Source organism: Coregonus clupeaformis, unplaced genomic scaffold (assembly GCF_020615455.1).
Source record: "Coregonus clupeaformis isolate EN_2021a unplaced genomic scaffold, ASM2061545v1 scaf0395, whole genome shotgun sequence".
In the NCBI taxonomy this organism is placed as follows: domain Eukaryota; kingdom Metazoa; phylum Chordata; class Actinopteri; order Salmoniformes; family Salmonidae; genus Coregonus; species Coregonus clupeaformis.
In genome coordinates this window covers 272235-294809 of record NW_025533850.1, presented here as the reverse complement: position 1 = coordinate 294809, position 22575 = coordinate 272235, and the positions used below count along the sequence as shown (strand labels likewise).

Genomic DNA, 22575 nt, shown 5'->3' with positions numbered 1-22575 from the left:
ATGTGACTTCCTTTTCAACTAACATACAGGAATGATTTTATAGAACAGGAGCCCTCATCAAAAGGAAGTCTCTGCTCTTTCTCTACTCTTTCTTCTCTGTGTGTTTTGGTTAGTCAACTGCTAGCTACCAGTGACAGTGATAGATAAGGACATACAGCCAGAGGAAACAGACATACAACGCCTTATTGAGATGTCTGGTGGTCCCTTCTCCTGCTTCTATAAACAGAGAATACTCCTTCTCCTACTCTACAACCTAAAAAGGTTTCTCTTAAAACTCCCTTGCGTATTGATGGATTTTATATGGTTTGGTACACTATTCCATTCCACAAGTGTTTTAAGGAGAGAGCTTTTTCCAGCCATGCTCCTACAGTGCAGCAGTCTGATATTGGCAACATTAGCTCTGGTGTGATGGCTATGAGAGTCTACTGAAATTAAAATAACCAGACAGGTAACTGGGGGCAAGGTCATGTCTCACTTTAAAAACCATCAACAGTTTGATCTGCACCACCACCAGATCAACTGGAAGCCAGCTCAGTTCCCTGAAATGATTAGGACCAATGTGCGTCCCAATGGCTGAGCTTCAGTATAATTCTCATTAGTTTGTTTTGGGTCGTTTTAAGTTTGTCCTTCAGATTTTGTGATACGCCACTGAACCATGAGATAGAAGCATAGTCATAGTGGCACCGTATCAGAGATGTTTCCAGGGTCCTCATACTCTCTGTATACAGGAACTTGGCTACCTTGCCAGGAACTTTGTCCTGCAGTGAACCAACCCAATGACCTTCAGAGCCATAAGTTCACAGGTCATGTGTTGGTCCAGTTCACATCCCAGTGTATGTTACAGAGCATTTTTCCTTCACCGCTACACCATTAAACTTGACTGAGAAGTTGGAAGAGTTTCTCACTTTGTGTTAGGAACAAAAAAGGATACTTTCTGTCTTGCCTAAATGGATAACCACTTACTGACTTTAGTCAGTTGGCTGCTTAGGGTCTTTTCAACGGTCTCCTTAGTCTAATGTGACACCAAAGGGTAGAATCATCCTCACACAGGATCTATTGCATGTGCTTTCTTACATGATAACTCTAGGAAAACCGTTAGCTTTCTCTAAATTCATTGTTGGTCTTTGCATGGTGTGTTGACTGTAGAATGCCTAGTCATCAGTGATTGGTTGGATATCTCGAAACATTTGCTTTATTACTGTGTGATAACACCTACATAATACCTATATTCAGCAACATATCATGATGTATTGATTCTGCAGTTTTGAATGAGTGCCAAAGGTGTGGTTGGCTCAGCAGCTGTTGCAGTGCTTCTAGAACGGAAAATAAATTAAGACCCTGTGCTAGATGCATGTCACTCATTACATTTAAGGCAATACGGGACTGTATGGAATGATTGTTTCTATTACATAATAAGATAAACTGCAGGACTAGGACAACTGCAGTTATGCCCTAAATACCACACTTCATTGAGCTGTAACTTTATTTTGTCTTAATTCATGACAGAGCTGTTTTTGTGTAAGGGTATATAATACCTTATTTCAGACTGACATGTATTTATAATGTATTTATAATGTATTTATAATGTCGCCCATGCAGTATATGATGCATTGGTGGTGAGTAATTACACAGTAACCACAGTGTGATTTGTACTTGAGCTGAGGAGGAGTTATCAGATCCACCCCCACTTCTCTTTTCCTGTCATCTCATCCTGTTCTGCTGAATGTGGGGGAGGAGCTGACTTAAATTAAGTAAAATAGGACCCACACACTCAGATACGTACAGATAGAAAGTGCAAATATGTGTAGTGCCATTTACAGTATAAATGACACCTGGAAAAGCACTATATAAATCCAATCCATTATTATCTATTAATTAATTGTGTAACACTTTGCATTGCAGTGTATTATTGTTTAATTATTCATGTAGGCACACTGTAACAAATATTACAAATAACAATGAGTAATTACAATACTTGCCACACAATACTTACATTAATAATTATACAGTGAAAAGATCATTGTAATATAGTATGCAACCATTGATTGATGTCAGAATAACATATATATTTGTGTTTTTCAGGTGTGGGTGTTCCTCTGTTCATCAACAAGACAGTGGGGGACTCCGTGGAGCTGCTGGCAGGCTTAGAGAGGGGACATTTCATATCATTGCAGTGGAAGTATAGAGGAAAGGATATTGTAGAAGTCAACTCAGAAGGTGTATATTCACCTGGATCCCAGTTCGAGGGGAGACTAAAGATGAACAACAAAAACTTTAGTTTAACGGTCAGAGAACTGCCACTGCAAGACTCAGGGGATTTTCTAGTTACAGGCGAAGGGGACAAAGGTCAGATTGGCGGTAGGACCATCACTCTGAAGGTCCACGGTAGGCTGTTATCACCTTTTTGCATCCTATTTTGATATCATTCTAATTTATATCCATGACCACGGCTGATGATCTTTAAACTATAATGAAGATTTGTTGGTTTTATACTGACCTTACTCACCATGCTTTGATACATTTCCATCACATTAACAAGTTTTATCCTCTGTCGTCTTTCTCCTGGTGGTATGGCTATGGTAGGGTACATTTAGAAGACTGATTATGTGTCTCTATCTCTCTCCTGGTTGGTCAGAGCCTATATCCAAAGTGGTGATCCAGACAGACATCACACTATTAGCCAACCACTCCTGTACGGTGCGGTTGGTGTGCAACGTGTCCTGCTACTCCAACCTTACATACACCTGGGAGAGAGACAATGAGATGTACGGGGACACCCAGCAGATTCACTTCTCTCTCTCCTGCAGAGAGAGACATCAGTGTAACGTGCAACGCCTCCAACCTAGTCAGTTGGAAAACTGTCTTTGCGACAGTAAAGGGTGGTAATGACAAAACCGCCCCAGGTACCTAGATATCATAATAATCCCTTCCATACACTTTTCAGTGTGATTATACGCTTATGTTGTCAAATAAAATATATAATGCTTGTGATTACATTGGAATTGTATGATATAGAGCCATTTAGTCTTTATCATATTGTATAGTCTAATCATGTGTGTTGTACAATATGTGACAGGGCTGGCATGGTATACCATCTACATCAGAGCATCAGTAGGAGGCGCTGTGGTGCTGATCCTCACTGTAGCTGTGGCAGTGTGTTACTGCAGGGGCCGCAGTATCCCAGATATGTACTGCTTAGGGCCCTTAACTATACTTAAAGTTAAATTTCAGGTGGATCTAGAAATATTCTTCAGATGATATTATTGATTTGTATTTGAATATTGAATTTGAATGTCTGTTATTGAATGGAAGACTATGTAGTCTACTTTGATAATTGTCTATACCTTTCTTGATGCTGAAACAGTTTTTTCTTGATTATCTGTCACATGTAGCCGCAGACTCTGTATGACAAGATCGCATTTGGACGCCCAGAGCCCCCCACCTCTCCCTACCAGAAAGTACTGTGAGCTGAACAGGATGTGGTCAAAGGCTGGGCCTTTCATAGATATAGAACACTCTGCATCCTCTGCATCTTGCATGTGAATATTCTGTAGTTAGGCCAAGATGTTACTGGTTAATTTCTTCACGACCTACACTATTTGCTTACTTTTTCATGACTGTAATCTTCTCCCTTTGTTGATTCTCATATATACAGTGTATCATAAGGCCTTATGTCTTTCTTTGAGGGCCTAGTTACAATTAGGAGATTCTGAAATGTGTAACATGCAGTTGTAGGAGTGGTGATCAAACAAGCTTATATGTTGAATTTCTATTTTCTTGATTAAAGAGAAGAGTTGTAGATAATAGTATGACATTGATTTGTGAGAATGATTTATGCCTGTGAGTAGAAAGTATAATATTTTGCATTAGGATTAAGTGCTTGCCAGGCATCAATGAGGTTGTAATCACAGAGTATATGCTGGAGAGCCTTGGTTGCGTGTGGATTGTTGTTGGTCTTATTTGATTTGTCCGCATGTCCAAAATGGCATGCATGTCTGTCCCAATATCCAGATGGAATTCAGTTAATTAAAAAAAAATATATATGCTGTTCACAGAATAAAAAAAATATTCTACCTTTTTGCATAGCTTTAGTGCCTTGTATTTAGAGTGCATTGTAGTTACCTCCCATGACTGTATTTGTTAGCCACAGAGACATGGTTGTTGATTTGAATAGTTTTCAGTACTGTAGCCTTCACCAAGTGAGTGTCTAAGTGAATGTTATCTTTAAAATTAAACTCATTATGACAACACATTACATATATCATAAAACCTTTGAGGGCCTAGTTACACCCTAACACACTGGTCTGAAACTCCTGGTTTACAGACCACATCAAGCCTGCAAGTCACATTATGCTGGCTTGGAAAGCGATGTGTAATTCCTATTGGAATCCAGCCAGAGTTAGGATATCCAACTATTTGAACTTTTAATCACACGCAACCTGCATTCAGAATGACTGTTGGGGTAGGGAAGATTGATTACTGAGCCTGCCTAAATTACATAAACTGGAACAGCCATATCTGTAATGTGTGAAATAAATCGAACTACTAACAGATTGGATTAGTTTGATTGGTTGATTAATCTTATGCTACACAAACATAGATAACATACATTTTTCTAAAGTACATGCAAATACACAGGTATTGAGACAATCCATTCTGAAAATCAACCTGCAAGAGAGCATGCTGGAATAATTATCATGATAATGATTGGCGGGGTTTTGAGTTGCTTTCAGCAAACAGGAATTTGTTATTTTACTCAACAAGCTTATTCAAATACAACTGACTTCAAGCAGAGTTTGTTGATTGAAGACACTAACACATTGGCTCAAATTCTTGTCCTTTTTAAGTCCACTCAACTTGCATAATAACGCTAATTAATCAGTTGGTTAAGTTTGAATTTATCTAGAGCGCAGTGAATGAAATTAAAAGGCTGAGGAACTTTACATTAGGGCACTTGTTTGTCATAGTTGAGTGGTCATGGTTTGCTGTCTTCGTCTTTAGCAGTGTGTGTTTGTGAAGGAAGGCACTGTGTGAAGCTGTCTTTTCCCTCTGTGATCAGAGAGAGACAAATAGAGAATGGTTGTAGTCATATGCAAAAACCGGTGAAAACCTAGTTGCTGGGATGATAAGTACACATGAAAAGGTGTGCAGGGATTTACGTCCTTTTCAGAGAGAAGAATGACAATGTTCTTTCAGCATACATATTCTGTAGTTCACTTATTAATTTCTCTTTTACATTCAATCTATCACTGTGATCACTACTTTCTTGGGTTATTACTTTGAACAGTTGACAGACCTACCTTGTTTGTGCTGTAACTCAAGAACATCTACATGCAGTTGACCACCAAATAGCTACAACATAAACCAAAAAATAAATATGCCATGAAGTCAAACCTTTGACACCTCTCCTAGTGACATTAAAGATTGGACTGAAAATGTCAACATGACCAGGTATGGTATATGCAATATTGACTTCACTTTTTGCACAAATATGTTATTATCCACAAAATTCCTTCCTCAGATATATACTATAGTTCTCTCTTCCACCCACAGAAACACCACAGTGTTGATGTGTCCATTTATTTTACAGTAAGAGGAAGTTGTGTAAAGATGAACATGACATCAGATTCTATTTTATTCTGTTTCTCTTCAAGCATCTGTACCTTTCTAATTCGGTCAAAGCCCCATTAACAAAATCTCTATGCGCCATAGTGCTGTCAGTCTTCTGTAAAACACATACAGATTGGACTTCTACTGATATGAACCCATACAGAAGTGGTCCATGTCTGTACTAATATGATGACATAGAGAGAGGAAGGAATAAGAGGGCAGACCTAGTAGACTGAGGGGTTATGTTGTTGCTATGTGACCAATGACCACATTAGCTTCAACATTGTGATCCACAAGTATGTGGAGTAGTTACAGTCCTGATGGGCGATAAGAAACCCCAGATGTTTACCTTGTTTCTTCACGCAGTGTCTCACTCTACACTCTACAACAAACCACTTAGATATTTTTAAAGGTAAATCGTTTAAATATATATATTCATGTATTCAACATGTAATGATTTGAAGCAAAATGAAACTCTACACTTTAACCTGGAAATCCAGTTCCCCAGTTACAGCTTTGAAACTCCTCCCATCTCTGGTCAGTGGTAATAAATTCCGCTTAGCTCTGCCACTGATGTACACACACACAAACCACACAACACACACACACACAAACACACACACAAAAACACGATACAGTACATGAACAATAACCCTGAGGCACATCACATAAACAGACAAATTGAAATACAACCATAAACAACACAATAACAAACATATCTATGTAGACAGTATCTAACTAAACGCATTCCTCATAATTGAGGGGGTGGCAGAAGATGTCCATTTCCATTGTGGAACAACTGATGTTAGCTGGCTAGGCTTGCCACCTGACAGCTGAGCAAAGGTTTGAGGGGAGGCCTACACTATCTATCTATCTATCTATCTATCTATCTATCTATCTATCTATCTATCTATCTATCTATCTATCTATCTATCTATCTATCTATCTATCTATCTATCTGTGCATGGTGCAGCATAAAACAAACATCTACACATTCTGATATAAAACCACAAGCTCGGATCTCATCAATTCAGGTCTCTAAGGAGCGAGTGTGAGACCATGTAGCCAAACATAAGGAGAAGTTGGTCAGAATATAAACACGCTATCAACTGCTACTATTTTTTCTCACAATCTTTTGACATTTCTCTTGAATCTTTCTCTCTCTGTTTTTCTGTGTGACGGTGAAGAGGTGTGATCTAAGCAGACTGTCATCATATAGGAAGTAGAGTGGTTTGTCAGAAGGACTGTATTTGTATAGAAAGTAACTTGTCTGTGGGGACAGAATGGAGCACACCTTGCTCTGTTTGCTACTATGTACAGCGCATTCAGAAAGTATTCAGACCCCTTGACTTTTTCACATTTTGTTACGTTACAGCCTTATTCTAAAATTGATTATATTGTTGTTTTTTCCTCATCAATACCCCTTAATGACAAAGCAAAAACAGGTTTAGACATTTTTAGACATTTATAAAAAAATAAAAAACGGAAATATCACATTTACATAAGTATTCAGACCCTTTACTCAGTACTTTGTTGAAGCACCTTTGGCAGCAATTACAGCCTCGAGTCTTCTTGGGTAAGACGCTACAAGCTTGGCACACCTGTATTTGGGAGTTTCTCCCATTTTTCTCTGCGGATCCTCTCAAGCTCTGTCAGGATGGATGGGGAGCGTCGCTGCACAGCTATTTTCAGGTCTCTCCAGATATGTTAGATCGGGTTCAAGTCCGGGCTCTGGCTGGGCCACTCAAGGACATTCAGAGACTTGTCCTGAAGCCACTCCTGCGTAGTCTTGGTTGTGTGCTTAGGGTCATTGTCCTTTTGGAAGGTGAACCTTCGATCTGGAACAGGTTTTCATCAAGGATCTCTCGGTACTTTGATCCGATCATCTTTCATTCGATCCTGACTAGTCTCCCAGTCCCTGCCGCTGAAAAACCAGGCCAGTACCATAAAGGCCTGATTGGTGGAGTGCTGCAGAGATGGTTGTTGCGACACGCACCACCGGCTTGGTGCGGAGAGCAGGAACAGGCCGGGCCAGACTGGGAACACGCACCACTGTCTTGGTGCGGGGAGCAGGAACAGGCCGGGCAAGACTGGGAACACGCACCACTGGCTTGGTGCGGAGAGCAGGTACGGGGCGTACCGGACTGGGAAACAGCGCTGGAGGTCTTTGACTGTCTCCGTCCTTAACACTCCGCGCCCCGTCCTCCTCCAGTGAGGACTCCTCCTTGAGCCCCCACGAGTGCAGTGGTCGAGGCTCCTCTCTTTCGCTCCCCGACCACCCTTTTAGCCCCCCAAAATGTTTTTATTGGGGCTGTCTCTCCACCCTTATCCCTTTCAGGGCCTCCATCTTTCTTGCCAGATCCTCTCTTATCTCCTGCCAGGTCCATCCTCTCTGCTCCTCCTGGGCACGCTGATTGGTCCATGTGTGGTGGGTTTTTCTGTCACGTTCGTTTAATTACCGGGACGGACCAAGGTGCAGCGTGAAAGGCGAACATGTTTATTAAAGAATAAACACACAACACAGTAACCAAAACTTAACCTTGACGGTCCAAAGGCTAACACACAAGCCTGACACAGGAACACAACAAAAACCCACAACACAGGCAGGAAAACTGGCTGCCTAAGTATGATCCCCAATCAGAGACAACGAGCGACCGCTGCCTCTGATTGGGAACCACACCCGGCCAAACATAGAAATACAAACCTAGAATATATTCACACCCTGACCAAACTAGCTAGAGTTCTATAGGCCAGGGCGTGACAATATACCTGTGAAGGTCTTCAGAAAAGCAATGGCTTAAAACACTCCGAGTCAAGTAATGCTCTACAATTGACCGTGTTAGGTAAGTCTGTTTTTATGGGATTGCAAGAGTGTTACAAACCCCGTGGCTTTAAACGTCTAGGGTGGATGGACAAGAGACCCGTAACATAATTCATGCAAATTAGTATCGTGACATGAAACAGTGAGAACAAAAGCTACACGACAACCATAAACTACCGTCAAACATAAAAGGTTTATTTTTGAACACACAGTAAAGGTTTGGGAAAAAGGGCTGAGCAGGACCCAAGAAATGAAACAATAGTGTAAAAAAAAACTAAACTGATCTTGCCTGCCTCAAGAACCGCTAAGCTACTGCTAATCATACAAAAATACAGTGGGTGGTCCGCTCAGGTCTAACTAGTGTTTTTAGACAGTTTCCTTCCTACTGGTAATGTATGCCCAAAGGCAACTTGCTTAAATTCCCCTTTTCCCAGAAACACACAACAAAGTTACCAAACAGAGTAACCAGCAAATGAGTGAGTACACAAAACACCACAGTATCCATACTCACATACGGAAAATAGTCTCTAACAACAAACACAACTGACCGGCTTTTAAACAATGGGATGTGTGATTGAAAAACCAGAAAAAGGTGGTGCAATGCAGAGGAATGTCCACTGATTGGTCCACCTCAGCAATCAGCAGACACCCCAACGACCACCAATCAGGAACATACAGGACACCTGTGATTAGGGCAGAAGGAGAGGAAAAACACAAAAAGACACAGGATACCTGTATCTGTAACAAAGAGAAAGGGACAGAATAGTGAGAAAAATACAAAAGGGATGAGGTCAAATTGCAGACAGTGAGATCAATGATGGAACTAAACTATAGTTTGATTTTGGGGTAAGGTACAATACCATGATAACAAAATGGGTAAACATTTTATACTAAAATGATTTAATTAAACAACAAACATTTTAATTGTGTCATCTCCTTTATAACAGATCAACCCCTAGCTGTCCTGAGTGTCTCTCCTCAGTGGCTGAACCCTGGAGACTCAGTTACTCTGAGCTGTGGGGTTAAAGAGTCATCTACAGGCTGGAGGTTCTTCTGGTACCGAACTGTTCCCTACAGAGCTGGGTTACCCTCCCTATTGGACAGATCCTACCCTGTAGAGCCTCTATCTGGCAATGGGACTACTGAAGACTCCTACACTCTGATCCCTGCTGGTCCTAATCATGCAGGAGGATATGTGAGTAAAGATGGGGGAGGAGACCCAGTTTATCACACACTCTACAGTGAACCTCAGTTTCTCTGGTCAGGAGGTAACTAACTGCATTGAAACTGCATTTAACCACATTTAAGTCATCCTCATCTGTATATATAACTATAAGTTTGACTTTTCCTCTTTGTGTCAGACCTGCATCCTTCAGTGTCTCTCAGAATAAGACCCAACAGAACTCAACACTTTACATCAAAGTCTCTCTCACTAAGCTGTGAGGAGAAGGGGAACTCTACTGGATGGAGACTGAAGAGATACAGAGAGAGAGGAGTGGAGTCAGGGTGTGGTTCTAACTGGGGATCAATAGCAGGGTCCATATGTACCATCAGGTCCACACTTGAAAAGGACAGTGGAGTGTACTGGTGTGAGTCTGCATCAGGAGAGTACAGTAATGCTGTCAACATCACAGTGGCTGGTATGTCTATTGTACAACATTCACTAACCTTTTTTACATTTCAATGTATGATAGTGATGTTCAATTCTGAAACTGAATGAATGTATCTCATATAAAATGCAAGCTCATAAGACGTTAATATATTGTGTGTGATTACTCCTGATTTACAGTTTTATTTATATATTATGTTACACAGCTGGTGCTGTGATCCTGGAAAACCCTGCCTATCCCATGACTGAGGGAGACTCTGTGACTCTGCTCTGTACAAATAGATATCAGGAAACAAACCCAAAACCCAAGGTTGATTTCTACAAAGATGGAGAACTCATCAGGAATGAGACCACAGGAGAGATTACCATTCCTGCAGTATCCAAGTCAGATGAAGGCTTCTATACGTGTAAATCTACTGAAGGAGAATCACCAGAGAGCTGGGTGACAGTGAGAGGTGAGAAAATAATTATGATCACCTTACATTTGTATAATATCTGTGGTCATCAGTGATTTGTATTGTTAAAAAGCATACTGTAGGTTTGGAGTTGCAAGCTCAGGCTGGTCATCTGATCTCAAGTTAGATGTCAAATATATAATGTATCTACAGAATTGTTTCACTTTGTCCACTACTTTATTTATTTTCTATAACTACCTCAGAGTCTGATGGTGATTTGCTGTTCTCTCTCCAGGCGTAACTCCTGGACCCTCTACATCAGTCCTAGTAGTAGTGGTTGTGGGCCTGGTTGTTGCTGGTGTTCTACTGGCCATTCTCCTGGTACTGCTGTGTCGATATAAAAACGCCAAAGGTGAGACTTTTAACAATTCTCATTTAACTTGTTTAAGAGAAAAATGTCCAATTACAAAAGTTCAAAACAGTAATGTCCTGATATTGTAACGATCCCGGCAGTCTGAGTCGGGTCCTGTCTGTGGACTAGTTTTTCTGCTCGGGATCTCCAGTTTCCCGAGGGTTCTGGAACGCTCCGGGGAGCTCTCTTGATTTCCGCACCTGCATCCCATCAGTAATCTGCACACCTGGTCCTGATCATCACCCTTCTTAGGCTCTGGCCTAACATCCATTCCCTGCCGGATCGTTAGCCATGAACAGTAGGTTTACCAGAGTATCAGTCTTAGAGCCTAGCGTTAGTTTTGTTGTTTTTGCACCTTGTTGGTTTGTTGCTTACTTACCCCCGTTTTGTTCCATCTGCAGTCACCCGTCCGGAACCTTCATCCAACCTCTGCCTGGTGGTCGGCGGCTGCCGACCCAGGATGGGATCAACCACTGCACCCCCAACAACTAATCAACGCCGCCCGCTCTGTTCCCTGGATTATTCAGCATCACTCTTGAATTTGTAAATAAACACTCACCTTCGTTTCAACTTACCTTGTCCTGGTCTGCTTCTGGGTTCTGGCTTAGCAACTCGTGACAGAACGATCCGGCCAGTAATGAACCCAGCGGACCTGGACTCTGTTCGCCATGCCATTACCCAGCAGGAGAAGATGTTGGGCCATCATAGCACGGTACTACAGGAGATCGCGTTGTCAGTTCGGAACCTTTCTACCGGTCTGACGGAGGTCCAGAACCAACGCAAGTTTCCGGTGGAGGATCCACTACCGGTTTCACCCATCTCGCCTGCCGCTTCTGAAGCTGTGTCCTTCCGTGAGCCCAAGGTTCCGACGCCGGATAAATATGAGGGGAGCTGGGAAGATGCCGTTTCCTTCCTTATGCAGTGTGGATTAGTGTTCGATCTACAGCCCTACTCTTATGCCACAGACAAGGCTAGGATAGCCTTTGTGATTGAGTTGCTGCGTGGTCGGCGCTGGAGTGGGCTTCAGCCGTTTGGGAACGACAGGATCCCTGCATGGCTTCATACCAGGGGTTCACGGCCGAGATGAGAAGCTCTTCGACCATTCCCGTCCGAGGGGGGACGCAGCTAGGCGCCTGTTTTCGCTTCGCCAAGGAACTCGCAGCGTGGCCGACTTCGTGATCGAGTTCAAGACGTTGGCTGTGGAGAGTGGGTGGAATGAGGAGGCCCTGCAAGCGGCCTTTTACCAGGGTCTGTCGGAGCAGCTCAAGGATGAGTTGATCTCCTATCCGGAGCCTAGTGACCTGGACAGCTTGGTAGCCTTGTCTATTCGGGTGGATAATCGAGTCCGAGAGCGAAGGAGGGAGAAGCAATGGGTTCCGTCCAACCGATCAGCTTCTCAGGTTCCAGTCGGGTCGTCAAACTGCGCGGCTCGCTAAGGTTGGGAGGACTTTTAGCGAGCCAGTTTCGACCTCTCAATACCTCTGTCAGACCCCGTTTCCCGGCTACCCTTATGAACAGGAATCAGAGCTTGGCGATTAACGCTTTGTCGATTCAGGTGCCGATGGAAGCTTTCTAGATGCCGAGTTGGTGGAACAGCTGGGGCTTTCCAAGGAGCAATTGCCGGAAGCCATTGAAGCTACCACTCTGGACGGCAGTAGTCTGGCACGTATCACGATGAGGACTGAACCGGTTAAGATGCTGTTGTCGGGGAATCATTCTGAGATGATTTCATTCTTCATTCTGCCGTCTTCCCATGTTCCTCTGGTCCTTGGATACCCCTGGCTGAAGGAACACAATCCCACGTTCGATTGGGTGACGGGCAAGGTAACGAGTTGGAGCCTTGATTGTCATGCTAACTGTCTCAAGACTGCCTGCCCCCATTCGGTTCCCAGTCAGGTGATTGAGGCTAAACCCCCAGATTTGTCCCTGGTTCCCGAGACATATCACGATTTGGGGAAGTTTTCAGTAAGCAGAAGGCTCTGTCACTCCCTCCCCACCCGACCATATGATTGTGCCATCAACCTGTTCCCTGGAGCTGTCTACCCCAAGGGAAGGTTATACAGTATCTCCCGACCTGAACGTGAGGCTTTGGAGACCTACATCAAGGGAGTCCCTAGCTGCTGGTCTCGTTCGTCCCTCGTCATCACCCCTGGGGGCAGGATTCTTCTTTGTGGGTAAGAAGGATGGCTCTCTTCGACCGTGTATTGATTATCGGGGGTTGAATGACATCACGGTCAAGAACAAGTATCCCCTGCCCTTGATGAGTTCTGCCTTCGACTCCTTACAGGGTGCTACGGTGTTCACCAAGCTAGACCTACGCAATGCGTATCACATGGTCCGGATCAGAGAGGGGGACGAGTGGTTGACGGGTTTCAATACACCGATGGGTCACTTCGAGTATCAGGTGATGCCGTTTGGACTGACCAATGCTCCAGCGGTATTCCAGAGTATGGTGAAACGACGTCCTGAGAGATATGATCGGTCTCTTTGTGTTTGTTTACCTGGATGACATTCTGATCTTCTCGAAGGAACCTTCCGACCACGTCCAGCATGTCCGGCAGGTTCTGCAGCGATTGTTGGAGAATCGCCTGTTCGTGAAGGCCGAGAAGTGCGAGTTTCACGCCCACACGACATCCTTTCTCGGGTACATCATCTCCAGGGGAGAGATTAGGATGGACCAGGAGAAGGTTAGAGCGGTTCTGGAATGGGCCCAGCCCGGTACGAGATTGCAGCTCCAGAGATTTTTGGGGTTTGCGAATTTCTACCGCAGATTCATCCGGGATTACAGCCGTGTGGCCGCTCCGTTAACTGCCTTGACTTCCAGTATCAGGACCTTCAAGTGGAATCCGGAGGCGGATCGAGCGTTTCTGGATTTGAAGAGGCGATTCACCAACGCACCGATTCTCTCTCAACCGGACACGGCCCGTCAGTTCGTCGTTGAAGTGGACGCGTCTGATGTGGGAGTTGGCGCCATCCTGTCGCAGCGATGCTCCACGGACAGTAAACTCCATCCCTGCGCCTACTACTCTCGTCGCCTTTCGCCTGCGGAGAGGAATTACGATGTGGGTAACCGGGAGCTTCTCGCGGTGAAACTTGCCTTGGAGGAGTGGCGCCACTGGTTGGAGGGGGCGGAGCAACCGTTTATTGTCTGGACTGACCACAAGAATCTTGCTTACGTGCAATCGGCTAAACGTCTCAACTTCCGTCAGGCCAGGTGGGCGTTGTTTTTCGGACGATTCAAGTTTTCCCTGACGTTCCGACCTGGATCTAAGAACGGCAAGGCGGACGCCTTGTCTCGGATGTTCTCCAAGACGGAGGAGAGTGGGTCCAAGACCGAGACAATTCTCCCCCGGAACTGCGTCGTGGGAGCTGTTAGGTGGAAGATTGAGGAGGAGGTGATGGCGGCTCTTCGGACGCAGCCCGGTCCCGGTAACGGTCCACCCGGTCGGTTGTTTGTGCCTGAGTCGGTTCGTCCTGCGGTCCTCAAATGGTCCCACGCCAGCAAGATGGCTTGTCACCCTGGCGTGGCTCGGACGATGGCGTTTCTTCGCAGACGTTTTTGGTGGCCTGCCATGGCCGAGGATACTCGGGGTTATGTTGCTGCCTGTCCAGTGTGTGCGCAGAATAAGGGTACCAATCGGCCCAGCTCTGGACTACTTCACCCCCTTCCTATTCCCCGGCGACCATGGTCGCATCTGGCCCTGGACTTTGTCACTGGGTTGCCCGCTTCTGAGGGGAACACGGTCGTTCTGACTATCGTGGACAGATTCAGCAAGTTCGCCCACTTTGTGCCAATGGCCAAGCTTCCCTCTGCCTCGGAGACGTCCGCGATCCTGGTTAGGGAGGTTTTCAGGGTCCACGGGTTGCCCAGTGATATCGTTTCCGACCGTGGCCCTCAGTTTACCTCTGCTGTCTGGAAGTCCTTCTGTTTGGCCATTGGAGCTACAGTCAGTCTCACATCTGGTTTTCACCCCCAATCTAATGGACAGGCGGAGAGAGCCAACCAGAAGATGGAATCCACGCTACGCTGCCTGGCCTCTTCCAACCCCACCTCCTGGGTCTCTCAGTTGCCTTGGGTTGAGTATGCCCACAATACTCTCCCTACATCGGCCACAGGGATGTCTCCCTTCCAGTGCCTGTATGGCTACCAACCTCCCTTGTTCCCTTCTCAGGAGAAGGAGCTCTCAGTGCCTTCTGTTCAGGCCCATATTCGTCGTTGCCACCGGACCTGGCATCGGGCCAGAAAGGCACTCCTTAGAGTTTCGGACCGGTATCAGCTCCAGGCGAATCGTCGCCGGATCCCCGCTCCCACCTACACCATCGGAGATAGGGTCTGGTTGGCCACACGGGATCTTCCTTTACGGACTGAGTCTAGGAAGTTGTTACCGAAGTTCATTGGTCCGTTTGTGGTGGAGAAGGTGATCAATCCGGTGGCAGTTCGACTCAAACTCCCGAGGACGCTCAGAGTCCATCCCACCTTTCATGTCTCCTGCCTCAAGCCGGTTTTCCTCAGTCCTCTGTTGCCTCCTCCGCCTCCTCCTCCTCCTCCTCGGATGATCGGAGGTGGTCCTGCCTACACGGTGCGACGCATCATGGATTCCAGACGGCGGGGCCGGGGTTTCCAGTATCTCGTGGACTGGGAGGGGTATGGTCCTGAAGAGAGGAGTTGGATTCCGCGGCGACAGATCCTAGATGCTGACCTCATCCGTGACTTCTACCGCCTCCATCCTGGCGCTCCGGGGAGTCCGCCCGGTGGCGTTCGTCGGAGGGGGGTACTGTAACGATCCCGGCAGTCTGAGTCGGGTCCTGTCTGTGGACTAGTTTTTCTGCTCGGGATCTCCAGTTTCCCGAGGGTTCTGGAAACGCTCCGGGGAGCTCTCTTGATTTCCGCACCTGCATCCCATCAGTAATCTGCACACCTGGTCCTGATCATCACCCTTCTTAGGCTCTGGCCTAACATCCATTCCCTGCCGGATCGTTAGCCATGAACAGTAGGTTTACCAGAGTATCAGTCTTAGAGCCTAGCGTTAGTTTTGTTGTTTTTGCACCTTGTTGGTTTGTTGCTTACTTACCCCCGTTTTGTTCCATCTGCAGTCACCCGTCCGGAACCTTCATCCAACCTCTGCCTGGTGGTCGGCGGCTGCCGACCCAGGATGGGATCAACCACTGCACCCCCAACAACTAATCAACGCCGCCCGCTCTGTTCCCTGGATTATTCAGCATCACTCTTGAATTTGTAAATAAACACTCACCTTCGTTTCAACTTACCTTGTCCTGGTCTGCTTCTGGGTTCTGGCTTAGCAACTCGTGACAGATATAATAATATGCATTTTTCATTACAGGTTCCTGTTGTAACAGGATATTCTCGTGAGTACATCTGTCTTTCAACTACGTTCCTTTTCATACAGTAAAATATCATCTGTGTGTTTCATGAGTATCTCTCTCCGTGTAGGCCCCCCCAGCCACACAGCACCAACCTGGACCCCCAACAGAACTAAGTATCTACCCAGAGCCGGGCTCCTGATGCTGGGTATACACGTCTGCAGCATGGTCAGTCTCTCAGGCCAGATCACTATCACTATCCTCTCTCTGTAACTTCATCTACTGACTTTTCACCATCCACTTTGTGTGCAACATGTTACTGTGCTCTATGTCCCTAGGCAATCTGAGGGATAACCAACCAATTAATCTTTCTCTCTCTTCTTTGCCCAACAGGTGGCGCTAACATCTACGATACAATCACTCCCTCAGACAATAATGACAATGGTACTGTTACTCTATGTTAAGTCTAGCATGAATACAGTATAGCGTTGTTGTTGCAGTTGTTCTTCATATGTTTAATATGACTAGCATACTAAGACTAAGTAGATATATTAGTGTATTACCTGTATGTTTCAGATCATGCTGCTGCTACTGCTGGACCAAGTGATGTTATGTACGCCCAGATTCAACTCAAAAAGTTGGACAAGAAAAAGAAAAGTAATTCTTAACTGTCACATAAATTAATACAAAATGTAGCAGTGTTTTTTACTCATCAAATTTTATACAAACTTACAAATTCTCTCCTCCTCCTCCTCTTCCTTCCCCTCCTCCTCCTTAGAAAAGCCAGCTGTTCCAAAAGAAAATCCAGTCTATTCTGAGGTCAAGACAGGGAAGGCCACAGGTAAGACCCATTCTACAGGTCGGCAGTCAGTGAAATCTAAATGTACAATTTTGGAATTTCAATGAAGATGCAGAATATGCAATAAGCTATTTCCTTAATTTGTTGACTGGATATTTCCATTTTCAGCAGCAACTGGACATGCTGAGGTTGACCTTAAACAGAAGGCCAAAGCCAAGAAGAAGAAAGGTAAGACTAGAAATCCCTCCTTCCATATTCCCCCTATCATAACCTCACACCTCTTTGACCCCATATTGACTAGCTGTATATTATTATGTATATAACTGTTCTATTATTCTGATGTTTATCCTCACCCCTTACAGAAACAGAAACCCCACCTGAGGCAGATTCGGTCTATTCTCAAGTGAAGCCAGTCACAGCCCCAGGTGAGACTAATAGCCATATGCTATTGATACTTAATATGATACTAATATGGAACTATTTCTCTGAAGTATAATGTATGTATTTAAAGTATGTATTTTTGTTTGATTCTTAAGAGTTTGTTTGACTGCATGTCCTAAACAACTTTGTGTGGTGATATGTTGCAGGACCTTGAGGGGGGCAGGGATGGAGGGATGGAGGGATTGAGGGATGGAGGGATGGAGTGATGGAGGGATGGAAGGATGAAGGGATGGAGGGATGGAAGGATGGAGGGATGGAGTGATGGAAGGATGGACGAATGGAAGGATGGAGTGATGGACAAATGGAGGGATGGATGGGTGGAAGGATGGAGGGATGGAGGGAGGAATGGAGGGACACACCATCAGAGGAGGAGCGGAAGGAAACGCTGGAACATGGATTATGCACGCTCAATGCACACAAGCAAACAGACACACACACAATAACACCTTGTACTTTAAGGATTTTTTTTCGTATTTTATTTACCAACAGATATATTTTACTTAAGCATGGTTTAATTGTGTTTTACTGTTACAGCTTTATATAAAATATAAGGTGTAATGATGACGGATCTTATCTGCAGCTACAGGAATTATCTGCCTTGTATTGTGTATTGAGTATTATTGTTTTGTTGTAAATGTGTTAAAATGTATTATCTTTAATGCATTATATCTGTCATTCAGATGATATAATAACATATTTGTATTTGAATTTCCAAAATATTATAGGTATTATTCACATTTTCTTCTAATGAGCAGTACTTTTACAATATCTTTGTATTGTGCTTTTTTAATAAACAATTTTTTATCCACCAGATGACATGAGTGCTTTCTTACAGTAAATGGATATTCTCATCATCATCAACTTTTCCATATAACGTGCTTTGGTCAAACCTCCTTCCAGCCTAATATAGATCTTAGGCTGCTAAATGTGTGAGTTAAAGTAAAAATGCCGTACCCCATCAGTGGAAGACCCATTGAGATTTTCAGAATGACTTTTTGGGGAAGTGTGCCTTCTCAGTTTTATGATGTCATGTTCAAACAGACCACCATAGTCCCTGTGCCCAAGAAAGCGAAGGTAACCTTCCTAAATGATTAGTCCTCTCCTGTACTCCTTGTTCACCCACGACTGCGTGGCCAAGCACGACTCAACACCATCATTAAGTTTGCTGATGACACAACAGTGGTAGGCCTGATCACAGACAACAATGAGACAGCCTATAGGGAGGAGGTCAGAGACCTGGCAGTGTGTTGCCAGGACAACAACCTCTCCCTCGATGTGAGCAAGACAAAGGAGCTCATCGTGGACTGTAGGAAAAGGATGGCCGAACAGGCCCCCATTAGCATCGACGGGGCTGTAGTGGAGTGGGTCGAGAGTTTCAAGTTCATTGGTGTCCACATCACCAACAAACTATCATGGTCCAAACACACCAAGACAGTCGTGAAGAGGGCACGACAACACCTTTTCCCCCTCAGGAGACTGAAAAGATTTGGCAGGGATTCCCATATCCTCAAAAGGTTCTACAGCTGCACCATCGAGAGCATCCTGACCGGTTGCATCACCACCTGGTATGGCAAATGCTTGGCATCTAACCGGAAGGCATTACAGAGGGTAGTGCGTACGTCCCAGTACATCACTGGGACCAACCTTCCTGCCATCCAGGACCTATATACTAGGCGGTGTCAGAGGAAGGCCCAAAGAATTTTCAAATACTCCAGTCATCCAAGTCATTGACTGTTCTCTCTGCTACTGCACGGCAAGCGGTACCAGAGCGCCAAGTCTAGGTCCTAAAGGCTCCTTAACAGCTTCTACCCCCAAGCCATAAGACCACTGAACAATTGATCAAATGGCCACCTGGACTGTTTACATTGACACCCCCACCCCCCTTTATTTTTACACTGCTGCTACTCGCTGTTTATTATTTATGCATGTTCACAATGTACAAATGATCTTGACTAACCTGTACCCCCGCACATTGACTCGGTACCAGTACCCCCTGTATATAACCTTGTTATTGTTATATAATTTTCTTGTGTTACTTTATTTTTTACTTTATTTTATTTAGTAAATATTTTCTTAACTCTATTTTTTGAACTGCATTGTTGGGTAAGGGCTTGTAAGTAAGCATTTCACAGTAAGGTCTACACCTGTTGTATTTGCGCATGTGAAAATGTATGCACTCACTCTGGATAAGAGCGCCTTCTAAATGACTTAAATGTCAAATTTAATGTGACAAATACAATTTGATTTGATATGATTTGATATCCTGTCTGCAGGAGTTCTGAGGAGCTGGTCAGTACTGGTACTGTGTATCACTTCCTTATAATATTGAAATGTGGACATGCAAGTCTATGATGGCAAAGGGATCTTCCAAGTAAGCAAAGGTCAGACTCATGGGCCAGGGTCTGGTATTTACATGGAAACAATACTGAATATTTGTATTACTGTGTTGAATTCCAGGTAGTAACCTACGGATGCATGATTACCAGTTCTCCCATATTGCCTCCTCATCCTAAAGATAGGTCATGCCGAATAATGACATTAGTGGTGTATGACTATTTTCAGTATCCCTGCATGGTCTGGAAGGTCACTGTTCCAGTTAGGGGGTTTCTGTGTTTATGTGTTCATGTCTATGTGGTCAGACAGACAGCCAGCAGCCAGGTCATTGTCACTGCTCCTGAAAAACAGAAACTGGAATGACATCACCAAAAGATGTTACCTGAAACGTAGAAGTGGGGCCTTTGTCAGAAACCTGGGACCCAATATCTTCTGAAAAAGTTGGCAGGTGTTTCATATCCCTCAGCCACATTGACCTATGAGCATGCAGAAGAAGTCAGACAAACACTTCTCCAGACATATGAAGCCTAGATGAAAATGCACACACACTGTTATGATATTTTCTCTCTCGCTCGCTATCTCTCTCTAACCCCCCCCCTCTCTCGCTCGCTCTCTCTCCCTCTCTCTCTCTCTCTCTCTCTCTCTCTCTCTCTCTCTCTCTCTTTCTTTCTAGTTCTTTCTCTTTCGTTCTTTCTCGCTCCTCCCCCGAACCCTCATTCTATCTTTCTCCGCAACTGTTGTGGAAAATAACCACCATACTTTATTACAAATAAGGTCTTACATAGTTTTTGTTGCATCAAGAAATGACTTTATTAAAGTTTTCAACAAAGCTGATACCCATCTGCAGAGGGGCACCCATTCTTAAGGACCCCCTTCATCTTATATAGTCCTCTTCAGTTTTCCCGCTCTTTTATTGATCCGCCCACTTCCTTTGTCCCTGAGGACGGCTGAACTATTACTCCAACCAATCACCCGCTCCCGTGTACCTCACCCCAAGAAGATACCAAGGAGACAAAGGTCTAGCCCAACCTCTATTCAACCCTGGTGCCGCTCCCTTCACTGTGTTTGAAGAGAGAGACAAAAGGCAGCCATGGATTCAAGTAAGAGCAAGCACCTTAACCCTAGGGCAGTTTCTCTTTACTCCCCCCCCACACACAGTGAAATGCCCCAATAAAATCCTAGCCCAGTAACAAACAATTCTAACTCAATGTTCGTGATTAACCCAGTTCTATCTTCTAATTTATTAAAGAATATACATCACAACATTGAGTGGTCTGCTCATAAAGTGAAAAGGCTACCGGTATCTGTGAAACACCATGTCCATTAACAACACAACCAGCAGCAGCTAGGAAACACACGCTCCAAAACCACCACCACCAGACTGGTCAGCACAGTGACAGACCCCAAACACACCCACACCTCATCGTCTAACTCTCAAACTGAGTGAAGGATTATTTTCAGAGAGCAACTATAGAATGTGACTTCTTTTTCAACTAACATACAGGATTTTTTTTATAGAACAGCAGCCCTCATCAAAAGGAAGTCTCTGCTCTTTCTCTACTCTTTCTTCTCTGTGTGTTTTGGTTTGTCAACTGCTAGCTACCAGTGACAGTGATAGATGAGGACATACAGCCAGAGGAAATAGTCATACAACGCCTTAAATAGATGTCTGGTGGTCCCTTCTCCTGCTTCTATTAACAGGGAATACTCCTTCTCCTACTCTCCAACCTAAAAAGGTTTCTCTTAAAACTCCCTTGCGTATTGATGGATTTTATATGGTTTGGTACACTATTCCATTCCACAAGTGTTTTAAGGAGAGAGCTTTTTCGAGCCATGCTCCTACAGTGCAGCAGTCTGATATTGGCAACATTAGCTCTGGTGTGATGGCTATGAGAGTCTACTGAAATTAAAATAACCAGACAGGTAACTGGGGGCAAGGTCATGTATCACTTTAAAACCCATCAACAGTTTAATCTGCACCACCACCAGATCAACTGGAAGCCAGCTCAGTTCCCTGAAATGATTAGGACCAATGTGCGTCCCGGTGGCTGAGCTTCAGTATAATTCTCATTAGTTTGTTTTGGGTCGTTTGAAGTTTGTCCTTCAGATTCTTTGTTATGCCACTGAACCATGAGATAGAAGCATAGTCATAGTGGCACCGTATCAGAGATGTTGCCAGGGTCCTCATACTCTCTGTATACAGGAACTTGGCTACCTTGCCAGGAACTTTGTCCTGCAGTGAACATTTCCAATGGCCTTCAGAACCATAAGTTCACAGGTCATGTGTTGGTCCAGTTCACATCCCAGTGTATGTAACAGAGCATTTTTCCTTCACCGCTACACCATTAAACTTGACCGAGAAGTTGGAAGAGTTTCTCACTTTGTGTTAGGAACAAAAAAGGATACTTTCTGTCTTGCCTAAATGGATAACCACTTACTGACTTTAGTCAGTTGGCTGCTTAGGGTCTTTTCAACGGTCTCATTAGTCTAATGTGAAACCAAGAGGGTAGAATAATTATCATGTGCATGTGTTTGATGGTATGATAAAGTTTGGAAAACCGTTAGCTTTCTCTAAATTCATTGTTGGTCTTTGCATGGTGTGTTGACTGTAGAATGCCTAGTCATCAGTGATTGGTTGGATATCTCGAAACGTTTGCTTTATTACTGTGTGATAACACCTACATAATACCTATATTCAGCAACATATCATGATGTATTGATTCTGCAGTTTTGAATGTGCCAATGGTGTGGTTGGTTCAGCAGCTGTTGCAGTGCTTCTAGAACGGAAAAGAAATTAAGACCCTGTGCTAGATGCATGTCACTCATTACATT

The 22575-nt window shown here is 44.4% G+C and overlaps 3 long non-coding RNA genes and 1 pseudogene across 3 annotated transcripts; all 4 read left to right on the top strand.

The window, feature by feature from the left end:
* Positions 1-190: 190 nt before the first annotated feature.
* Positions 191-3467, top strand: LOC121559843 (annotated as a pseudogene).
* Positions 3468-9659: 6192 nt separating this feature from the next.
* LOC123484649 lies at positions 9660-10351 on the top strand. The gene is made up of 3 exons (XR_006658618.1): positions 9660-9699; positions 9793-10071; positions 10247-10351. It is a non-coding gene; the product is annotated as an uncharacterized LOC123484649 (long non-coding RNA).
* Positions 10352-10445: 94 nt separating this feature from the next.
* On the top strand, positions 10446-16335 carry LOC123484648. The gene is made up of 4 exons (XR_006658616.1): positions 10446-10495; positions 10731-10847; positions 16190-16214; positions 16300-16335. It is a non-coding gene; the product is annotated as an uncharacterized LOC123484648 (long non-coding RNA).
* Positions 16336-16780: 445 nt separating this feature from the next.
* Positions 16781-17581, top strand: LOC123484647. Its single transcript, XR_006658614.1, has 5 exons — positions 16781-16826; positions 16948-17010; positions 17137-17196; positions 17331-17393; positions 17556-17581. It is a non-coding gene; the product is annotated as an uncharacterized LOC123484647 (long non-coding RNA).
* The last annotated feature ends 4994 nt before the right edge of the window (positions 17582-22575 follow it).